The following is a 9,979-nucleotide window of genomic DNA, read 5'->3' on the forward strand; positions in this document are numbered from 1 at the left end:
TGGGTATGTGTAGTTTAATGAAGAGAAGGACTGGGGTGACATGATAGCAGTGTTCCAATATCTCAGGGGCTGCCACAAAGAAGAGGGAGTCAAGCTGTTCTCCAAGGCACCTGAAGGCAGGACAAGAAGCAACGGATGGAAACTAACCAAAGAGAGAAGCAAACTAGAACTAAGGAGAAATTTCTTGACAGTTAGATCAATTAATTAATAGAATGACTTGCCCCCAGAAGTTGTGAATGTTCCAACACGGGGTGTGGGGGGTGGTTTAAGAAGAGATTGGACAACCATTTGTCTAAAATAGTGTAGGTAGGGTTTCCTGCCCGAGCAGGGGGTTGGACTAGAAGACCTCCAAGGACCCTTCCAACTCTGTTATTCTGTTAAGTAAAGAACCTCTTGTTGTTTTAATTGGTATAACATAAATGAAGAAGTCAAAGTTAAAATTGCTCTTAAAACAGAACCTCAATATAAGACAAAAGTTCTCAACTTGCTGGAGATCTCCCTTCACTCTGGTTTGTGGAAGTAGGAAGAGCATAGTCTTTTCTTCAGTAGCACGGCCAGGTCCTTAGAGCTTCTGGAGATTCCTCACCTTTACAGGTCAGAGATAGGTCGAAATCAGGATCCTTAATTTTTGTTCCCCTCCCTGCTCAGCAACGCTGAGGGCTAGCAAAACCCATTTCAATGTCCCAAAATGTTTGGAACAGAGATACACCCAAGATATTGTTGAGATATTAAAATCCCAATCCTCCCTCTTTATCACTTGCAGCAGAACTGTGACAGCCTGCTTTGACTCCCTGTCAGATAATCTCTCCGAGCCCAACTTACAATGAAGAAAGATCGAGGGCACTTTGTAAAGCTTGAAATTCTCCCTAATCATATCCAAGGATTTAGTGTTACTGTTAGGCAACTACTTGTTCCTTGCAAAAAAGAAAAGAAAGGATGAGTATGTTTGCTACAACTGTCATCTTGTATTATCTACTAAAAAGTCAAAACACAATATTCTCAACAATGAGCTATTCAGCATTTTTTAAAGGTAGACAATGCTGAACCTTCTAAATAGCTTATATAAAGCTCTTCTGGAAAACACCTGTCACCAATAAGACAGGGTGGTATGGAGTAGTGCTGTGCCACTTTTGGTGCACATATTATCCTTAATAAAACCCTCTCTGTTCCATTAATTTCAAAAAGAACATGATGGGATCCCTCCTTATTCATTTCAAAAAGAAAACTTAATGTGTGTTGTTCTTTAAATCTCCAATACAATTCCTCTCACATAAAGATTTCACTTTCCACCCTATCAAATCCATTGTATTAGTAAATTCAATAAGACACAGCCTTGACATTCTAGATGCAATAGACAAATCGTACTGAACTGTTAGAGTTTAATACTTTGATTCACACAATTAGCAGATGCATGGTGGATAATCACTTTAAAAATGTAATTTTCATTCAAACTGCCAGAACTAAAATCCAAGAAGCACAAGAAAACTGCTCATCATCCAAACTAGGAGGCAAAAAGAATTTAGGCTTTTAATCAGCCTCGGTCTGCAAAAGGGGAGCAAGAAATCTTTCTTCCAAATTTGGAGGTGGAAACATATAAGGCTTTAAAGCAATATCTATCTGTTCAGAGACAGTAAATACTCAGGTATCCAATTCGGTAAACAGACAATGGAGGTTATCCTAGTCATTCTTAAACTGATGTGCTGGTTAGCAGATCTTCACAACAGAAGGGAGAACTAGATGAAAAAATTAACCAGTTGCTACATTGTAAACCTGACAAATCAATGCCATATAAGTCAATAGAAATCTCAATAGCAATAGCACTTAGAACTATATACTGTTCCCTAGTGCTTTACAGCATTTTCTAAGCAGTTTACAGAGACAGTTTATTGCCTTCTAAAATCTGGGTCTTCATTCTACCGACCTTGGAAGGATGGAAAGCTGAGTCAACTTTGAGCTGGTCAGGATTGAACTCCTGGCAGTGGGCAGAGTCAGCCTGCAATACTGCATTTTAACCTCTGCACCACCACAGCTCCTTTGACACTTTAACATGGCTCCAATAACCACAATGTGGCATTTTAAACATTAATATATTTTGCCCAATTGTAGGAATGAATTAATATCTAAACATTCCTGTAGTATCTCATGCATTGTTTTTATGGGAAGAAATCTTTCCACAGAGCTGTTGAGGGAGGGAGGGAGGGAGGGAGGAAGGAAGGGAGGAAGGGAGAGAGGGAGAGAGGGAGGGAGAGAGGGAGGGAGGGAAAAAGGAAGGAACGAAGGAACGATGGAAGGAAGGTTGCCATTGTCATTCTAGTAAAATTATTTGCTAAACACAACTTTGGATGTGTACCGGTACTTCATTAAAAAGAAGATTGACACATCTTCTTTAGGGAAAATAAAAATGATGGAAAATAAACTGCTCTTATACTAAACAGACTAAGCAGAAATTCAAAAACTAGCAGTATTTATGCTGATATGTTATTTCTATTTTTATTCTATGCCAAGTGTTTAAAATCCCTGGTGCTGAATTCTTAAAACAGATACTGCCAATGTGCCATCTCTTCTGCTGTCTAGCAGGCTCACTTTTTAACTAAAATAAAGGAGGTAAACTTGGTGGAGGCCTTTCAGTTCTGTAAGGTGGTTGGCACTTGGAGACCTCAACATCTCAGGAGCTTTTTCTGAACTTCATGATGACCATGACAAGACAGGGACATCCGTTTTACTGGAAATAAATTAGTACTGCAGATCTTCTCATATTCTCTACTAAGTTTGTGTTTGTTTTAATTATGAGCAAATCAACTAGTTATTAACTGATTATTAAGCACACTCTTCTTAATGGGCTAACCCTTGTTTGATACAGCCCCAAATCTTCTCCATTAAGATAAGCAGCATCTTCTCATGGTCCTCCAGAGCCAGATAGCTACAATTACTAGTTCACTTGACAAAGCCTTCATATGGTGATGTCAAGATATGACATGCAGTGATAGTAAACCCACCCACCCACCCACCCCAAAAAAATGACAAAAAAACATTGGAAATATGCAGGGGGCATGATCTACAGTAGAGGGGATGTTAAAGCCCTTTTCAGTAAAGCTTGGATCATCCATTATTTCCTATCACCATTGAGAGAACGTAGACCTTGGGACAGAGGAAATATTAGAGATTGGCTTTTTGAAAGGAATGCCAATAAAGAAGCACGATCACACAAATTTTCATCTGGGTATCATCCTTATTTTTTTAAAAAAAAATCTAGAAGCCTTTGCCAGTACCTGGTTAATATAACCAGTGCTTCCTTGAGAAGGACTTTTAACATCAGGGTTAGGGTTGACCTCAGCTCCTTGACTCAGATGTGGACACAGATGGCCAGTCTGATCACAGGCTTAGTTTAAAATAGGCTGTTGTTGGCTCAGTGTATAAATGGAGGGAAAATACTGGGCTCAGCTTTGTACTGAGATACATGCATGGGGCATGGGGCTAGATGTTGAAATAACATTAGCCACCAACTCCTAAATTTTCTCTCTCTTTTTAAAAAAAATAAGCTGAGGGCAAGTTCCTTCTACTGATTTCTATACTAGGATAATATCTTAGTCTTTAATCATTCCTTCTATGGGAATTGAAGTTGGATCAACAGCTGAATCGAGGAATCTATCCTTTCCTTTCTAACTTTCCTTTGTAGCTTTCTCAGAGCTTGTCTTTTTTCCCCACAGTTTTGGTCATAACTTTCGCTTTGGAGTTAGGCTAGGTCATCCAATGAGTTCATGGGGAAATCTATTTAAAATTATTAAACTGGTTGCAACAAAGAAAGAAAAGCAGACATTTTCTTCCTGTTCCTTCTTTTCTTTTTTCTTTTTTTCCCCAATTCTGCAAGACACAGATAACATCTTTCTACCTGATTATTACTAAGAGAACCAGCGGCACAGCATAAGCTGCATTTGTTCAGGCCATCCAAGGGGGCCCAGCTGCCACTGTCACCAGAAAGGAATTTGTTTTTTAGGTCTGTCTTTTTGTTGGTCTTGTGAAAATGATCAGAGCAACACAGCCAGTGGGCTAGCCTGAAGGGGTTGGCAGGTGAGGACTGAAGAAAATGGGAGTGGAATGAGGAAGAGAGAGAGAGAGAGAGAGAGAGAGAGAGAGAGAAGTCAAAGAGGACACTTGGATGTGGAAGCTGAGGAAAGGCAGGCAAATGAGAGCAAGATTAGAAAAACCGCTAGGAGAGTGGGGTCAGAGGAATAAGAGGAAGGGGGCAGGAAGAGATTTAAAGCAGGAGGCTACAACTGAATTGACTTCTGAAACTAACAGAAATGCAGTCTGGGAAAGAGAGGCCAAAGGGCAGCGGAGATATGCTTCCAATGTATTTGAGTATTCGGGAAGCAGAACTGTGGACCTCCTGAAGTTTAGTAGGCAGGGAATTAGGATTTCTCAAAGCACAGGTGAGAGGTAAAGTGAACTAGCAAGAAACGACTGAGTTTCAAGTCTCCAAGCTTCTATTTCTGAGAACTAGTTTCTCTTCTATGAAAGAATGGAAGAAAGCTTCTTGACATATTAGCTGCTACACATGCTAGGTAAAGGAGCGTGTGGTGTTAAAGTTCAAAATGAAATGTAAAACAGGGAGGCCTACATTTTGAGAATCTCAGACAATAATAGTATGTTGCAATGTTTAAATTTTAGCAAAGTAAGAAGAGGCTGGACCATGCTACCATTTTAAAAGGCAAGAGGCACAACTTGTCTAAACTGAGCAAGAATAGGGCAGTAGGGCTTCTGGATGTCATTAATTTCCCCATCATTTGAGCATTGGCAAGCAATAGAGCTTATACTGAGCCAGTATTCCTGTTGTAAAGAAACTGTACATTGCAGGAGCTTTGAATTTCTAAAAAAAAGCAATGTTTCCGAACCTGACTAAAACTGAATTGATTGAAATGTTGTGATGTACAGAGCATGAAGAAAATACTGGACAAGCTGCATTCTTTCCTGTAGTTCAGTCAATCAAGTGTAACATGATTACATTTTTTCACTCATCCAGATTTTTTTATGCTAATTGCTGCCTTCATATTCTGATAATGAAGCTCCTTCTCCCTCTCCTTCCCCTTTCCCGCTCCCCTCCTCCACCACCTCCTTCTTCCTCTCCCCTTCCTCTCCCTCCTCCCCTTCCCTCTCCTCCTCCTCCTCCTCCTCCTCCGCGCAATTAATTTCAAGGATCAGGCAAAATTCTAATTAAACTTACTTTTTGTGATAACTTTTAACAGCTGCAGTATTTCAGGCAAACATAAATAAAATTATAAATCAAATACGCTGTATGTCTTCTAGAATACATTTCATGCATGTATCTAAAATCTATGCTTAGACCAAGTTTAAATGCTAAAGTCAGAGTTATAAGATAATCCCTACTGGGAAGCATCCACTGTTACAAATATTTGGTCCAACACTGTTTTTAATGGGCAATGATTATGCACCCTGATTAAGACCCATAGGATTTTGACTATTTGTAGAGATAGCAGACACAAACCAATATAAATGCACATCTATTAATGGTATCTTAGTCTTGGCAAGTGAAGAGGAGAAGGAGAGTCACTGTACATTGTGTAGTTTTCTTGACAAGATTGTTCGAAAGTGGCTTGCCATTAACAGTTTCCTATAGCTGAGAGTGACTGGCCAAAGTCACCAAGTTGGCTTTGTGCCTAAGGCAGGACTAGAACTCACACTCTCCTGGTTTCTAGCCTGGTGCTAGAAACCCATCAAACCAAACTGGCTTTCATTCCCACATTTAGAATATTAGAAATATTTCTGTAATATACTTTCTAAAAAATTGCATGCATCAAATTAGATCATATTATTAGCAGCTATTCACATTCATTAAGGCTGATGTAGTTTTACATACCATATCTAATCTAATTTAAAAATAGACCATTCAAATGACCTGAGACGACAAACATAGCACCTGTTTGCAACATCTTATAGCAGCAGTGCTTTTCCCCAGATTGTTATTTTTTTATTAAATTTATATGCCAACTACCTCACTCTTAACCTATTCCAGATGGCTTACAAGGTCATAAATTGCAGTATATTTTTATTTACTTATTTATTTATTAACTTTAAGTGCCACCCATCTCACTGTTCCATTTGCATAAAACAATTAGAAAGCTACAAAGCATTATAACCGGACATTGAAATTTAGAACATTAGTTTTTAAATTATCCTTTCTTATCCTTAAAGTTATCCTGTTAGATTAGTAAAGTTATTCTGTTAATATTATCCTGTGTTGCTCTGCCCGGTCCCTTCCCTATCCTGCCTTTTCCTACCCCATCTCACATCATGCCTGTCTTTCTGTCTATCTCCCATGCAGCCTGCTGGGAATGCAAAACAGCAAATGCGTATAAAACAATTAAGCTAGAAATCCCCCCTGCAGAGTCTTCTATTCAGCATACCCAAATTCTTCTTTACCTTTTATCAGGGTTTTCATATCCCACTTTCCTGATGCTTTTTTACCCATCTGGACTGAATCAGGTGAATTTCCACTTCAAGGTTTTCAGCATTATATGGTGCTAAAATTAGAAGGAACTTAGACACAATAGAATTCAGAAATAAAAGGCCACAGAGAGCACCATAGGGAAATTGTCTTATTCATGCCCTTAGCATGCAATGTAATGAAACTAGAAGAAGATAAGCACTGCATAATCCAGTGTTGTTATTATCAGTTGTATCGCACTGAGACCTTCTTAATTCCTGGAGCTGATTTTTTTTAAAAAAAATGTCATAAAACAGAATATATCAGTAAGCATGAAATGACTGATTTGCTTTATGAATACGTACCATGCAAGATTCCTTTAAGCGCTGGGGAGTGTAACTAGAATATTCAGGTAACAAGAGGTGGGCTAAAATGGAATAGTCTGAGAAATGAAAACTAAAGAGAGATCATCTCTGTCTAGCAGCACTCACAAAAGCACATAGAAGGAACATTTTCCTAAGGAACCGTTTCTACTCTCCAATCCCTTCAAAGCAGTCTAAAAGCAATTTGACACTGCAGCCTAAACCAGTGGCCGCCCATGCTACAATTGGGCACTGCAGCCTAAACTGGTTGCCCCAACAATTAGCTAGTTCTTAAACCACCTTCAGCCATTCCAATCAAGATTGCAGTGTGTTTGCAATGAGGCCCGGGCTGTGTCCAGACTGCAACCACTGCAAGCCCAGGCTGATGATTTCCATGCTTCCCATCAATTCAGGGAAGACAACCCTCATTGTATGAATGGTCCCTGTATGAATTCTTATCCTATAAGAATTCTTCCTTTCCCACCAGTCTCCATGCCTTTCCTTTGCTTTCCCAGATGTTTGCATACATGGATGCCTTCGTAGTCCACCTTGCCCATGTTAGCTTCTTTGACATTCACACATTTATTTCTCCTTTATGGCTCTATCATTGTCCTGATGCTTCAGTAACCAAAGCAACAGAAAACAGCTTGTTCTTTCATTCCTTCTTCTGCCAGTCTATGAGCACCTTACAGAAAGGATAAACTAATAGCTCAGCTTCAGAGCAACCAAGTAGCAAATGTTCCCACATTGCAACTTAAAGATTAAAAATCAAATAAGATAAAAGGGTTAGGGGGCAGGTTTTAAAGTAGGTAAGAGCAGGGGTCCCCAACTTCCAGTCTGTGGACCGGCACCGGGCTGCAGCATGTCAGAAACTGGGCATCGCAAACAAGCGAAGCCCCATCCACGGGATGCAGGTACCACATGAAACCACACACCCCTCTGGTCCAGGAAAAACCTCTCTCCACAGAACTGGTCCCTGGTGCCCAAAGGTTGAAGGCCACTGAGGTAGAGGAAGGGAATGTAGGTAGAGGAAGGGGAGCATGCTTCACTCAGTCTGGACAGAAACTAAAAGGGTGGTGCCCACTCAGACTTGTCGTGACTGAATGATGCTTCAAGAGGTGAAGATGGTCCATTGATTTCATGAGCCATTCTTTGACTGAGCTCATTCGAAATAAATGCCAAATGCTAGTTAGTGGAGAACACGGGAGCTCAGGAGCTCCAGGATGAAATGGCTGCCCAGGAGGGCAGGGTGAGCCAGGCACTGTAGCCAATCAGAGCAGAGGCTGCTACTAGAATGAAGCAATGTGCTGGTGACCTTCCATTCTAAAGGGCTTAAGAGGGTACACATTAGAAATAAATTTTTCAAATCAAAGCTTAAATAAATGGATAACCTTTCTTGCCACAACTTTTAAGTAAATCTGGCTTCCCCATTGACTTTGCTTGTCCAAAGGTCACAAAAGGCCCCAGGACATTGCAACCATCATAAATACATGCCAGTTGTCAAGCACCTGAATTGTGATCATGTGACATGATGACGCTGCAGTGGTTGGAAGTGTACTATAAAAACGAATTTGGTTTAAGACTGAAAACTGCTCAAAATTTAGGATCTGCGTCCAACTCTGCCGAAACTAACATAAGCCACAGGACCCTATTGATTCTTAGCGATTTTAATTATTGATTCTATAGGCCATTTGCCTTTGCAGAAGTTTAGTCCCAACACCTATCAATGCCAGAACAATAAAAAAATTCTGCAGAAGGTGTAGATGGCAGCCTCTGGTGTAAAAGTTAAATTGAGTTTGAAAACAATGTGCAAGAAGCAAAAATTCACTTCATTAAATTTAGGAATGGTCCAATGCAGAGAACAGCAAGGTTCATTAGACTGTGCCTGAAAATCAGGTTGTACCAACACCAGAAAATTGTTGAAGCTAACACCAGATTCAGACATTAGAAGTAGTAGTATGTAGCAATAATAGTAGTAGCAGTAGTAGTAGTAAACAGCTTGTTACAAAAACTTACATCCAACCAATACCCAGAAACTTAAGACTTTAGCTAGTATGTGTTGACAATACTTACTTTGGGATGCAGGTTTACTAGTAAATGTATACATAAACTGAACTTCTCTGTAGTAATGAAGGGAAAAGGACTGAAACAAACAAAGAACCATAACAGAATTGGAACACAAAGATAAAAGTATAAACAACAGCATTTCTGTTCAATAGGAATCATTTTATTAAGAATATAACTTACATCTATACAATGCAAGCATACTTCAGCTTTATTTTCCATATGCTTCAATAGCCTCATATTTATTCTAGAACAGGGGTGTCCAACCTTGGCAACTTTAGAAGACTTGTGGACTTCAACTCCCAGAATTCCCCAGCCAGCATATCTGCCAATGCTGCTCTAGAGACTTCCCCAATCCTTTGTGCAGTTTTGTTGGGCCCTTAGGGAGCTTTGCAGGAGGAAAGAGAAAACAGTTTCTCAGGCGTGGGGTGTTCAAATGGGAGACAAATAAAACCCAATGTAACTCTAATTATTATTCACATATAAATACAATAAATGCAACAGCAACATGAGAAATAAAGCTACCTTTGGCATAAGCTGAAGAAACATTGGTATGCTCAAATGTTGGGAAAAGACATTAAAATACCAGGTCAGCCCTTAATGCAGAACTAGACTGTAGTATTAGATGTATTATATGACAAAGGGCCTAACCTTAAAGCCCTTTCCACTAAGTGGATTCTAGGTGGAAAGTGTTCCCTAAGTACATAACATCTCACCACTTCGCCCTTCCTTCAGAAAAAGTATTATTTCTATGATGTATCAAAAGATCCCTTGAAATAACTTCATCACGCCGTCACACGAAAGTTGCCGTGTGGCCCGTTCTTCATCCTAAAGCATAATGTTTAAATTTATTTATTAAAATTGTTTTGTTCTCTACCTTCTTTCCCTCCTGGTGGGGCTTCTCTGTTCCCCCCCCTTACTGTCTTGTTTGGATTATATTGTTTTTTAGAGGGGAGGGAGGGAAGAGAAGCAGGAAAGGAGAAACTTCATTGTACAGAATGGTCATTAACCATGATGCAAACGCCAATGTTTCCATAGAAACGCTTTGTCCACTCCTGAACAGAGGAGGACCATTTTTGAACCATTTGTCCATTTGATTAATTATGTCTTT

The sequence above is a fragment of the Vipera berus genome, assembly GCF_964194415.1.
Source record: "Vipera berus genome assembly, chromosome: 2".
In the NCBI taxonomy this organism is placed as follows: Eukaryota; Metazoa; Chordata; class Lepidosauria; order Squamata; family Viperidae; genus Vipera; species Vipera berus.